Source organism: Mus musculus, chromosome 3 (assembly GCF_000001635.26).
Source record: "Mus musculus strain C57BL/6J chromosome 3, GRCm38.p6 C57BL/6J".
NCBI classification, from domain to species: Eukaryota; Metazoa; Chordata; class Mammalia; order Rodentia; family Muridae; genus Mus; species Mus musculus.
Genome location: NC_000069.6, coordinates 61,110,106 through 61,111,821, shown reverse-complemented (window position 1 = coordinate 61,111,821; position 1,716 = coordinate 61,110,106). Strand labels below are relative to the sequence as shown.

The following is a 1,716-nucleotide window of genomic DNA, read 5'->3' as shown; positions in this document are numbered from 1 at the left end:
TAAGTATCTGAACTGTCACTCTGGCTGTTATGAGAAGAAAAGTTTCAGGTAGGAATAACAGAACAAGGCAGCAGTTCACATGACTGTTGATTCTATGCAGACCATGGTGCCAATAGTTCAAGGGATGATGAAAGATGTAATTTCAGATATGTGCAGAAGGCATAGCTGGCTGGGCTTCTGATGCAATGCATGAGATGACAGGATAGGAGACAGAGCAGAGGCTAGAACGATAACAAGGTTTTGGCCTAAACAATAGAGGTTCAGAGTGTCCATTTACTGATATTCTAAGGCTATGTGCAGCAGGTTTGAGAGTAATTAGATGAGTCTGGAGTTCAGAGAGATCTTGACTGCGATGTTGATTTAGGAGAATCTATTTAAAGCCATGTTCCTGGATACATAATGGCAAATAAACACAATTTGCATGTTAAGCAATGTGGCAGAGTAAATATTCAGAGAAATGTCTCCTGGCAAAGAATACCTAAAATGCTAGATAAAATAATAATAATCTTGGAAAAATAAGCCTGGGCTCTTCTACACTTGATCTTAGCCAAAAGGCCGAGAAGCAATAACCTGGGTTCTTCTAACAGATATAAGAGAATGGAGAACAAAGAATGGGAGTGTAGTATCCCAGATGTCAAGGTTTTGTTTTTTGTTTTTTGTTTGTTTGTTTGTTTGTTCCTATTTAAGGTCACCTGGTATTTTCTGAAGGCTCAGGACCTCAGATATAACTGACCTTTGATTAGAAGCAAATATTCAAGCCTTAAAAGTGCACTACTCAGATCAAAATTATGTCAGTGGAGCATACATTTAAATTGCTGCTTTCAGAGACTGTACTAGGGCAAATTAACTTGTTACCATCACCAAGGTGATGGCTGTTACAGATGGCCCTGCTTGGAAGCATGTGCTTTTGTGAACTAAGGGTTGACAACAGTTCTCAGCCTGGAAACTACATTTCTGACATAGTCCTGGGTTCTTAGTGACACAGGGGATAAGCCAGCAACAACCAGCTCCTCTGTAGAGAAGATGGCTATTGTTTAAGTGTATAAGGCTCCCTGGCTTGCTTTGATTGTGTCCTCCTACCTACTGCCTCAAACATCTTCTCTCTTTCTCCATTTGGAAGCCATCTTCTTCAGTGGACAGTTCTGTTTTGCAGGAGAACCCTAGTGGGACAATTTTTCAGAGACACTTTCAATCTGCTATTGACTCTTGAACCCACTTGCTGCTGCAGTGGGTAAGCCTCTCCCCAATGGTTCAACTACTGTCTCATGTGGGTACCTTACCCTCCCAGATGCAGGCCTGCTGGGTACTTTATGGTCCTTCTCTTCTTGAGTGGTCCTATCTTCCTTCTCTCCCTGTGGTGCAGCTGCTGCAAGTCTGTGGTCTTGGGACTGCAGATGGATTGAACCCAACACATCTGGTTTTTACTTTATGGAAATACTTTGTGTCTTGGCTATGTTACATGTTATCTTTAGGTTTTTGGCTTGTTATTAAGTTTTTCTGTCTGCTTCCACAGGAATATGTAAGCATCAGAAACCTGGCCCAGCACTGCAATTATCTCCTTTATTTTTATATAACATACAAATTTAAGGTATGTGGCAAGTAAAAGGAGCCAGATTGTCCATATGCATGCATATACTTATTGCTATGTATGCACATAGAAAAATGAGTACATTTCCCTAAAACAATCATATATGAATACAGAGCAAGCAAAAAGGC

General features: G+C 40.7%; 1 pseudogene; it reads right to left on the bottom strand.

The window, feature by feature from the left end:
* Positions 1–401: 401 nt before the first annotated feature.
* Gm52663 lies at positions 402–567 on the bottom strand (annotated as a pseudogene).
* Positions 568–1,716: the final 1,149 nt, after the last annotated feature.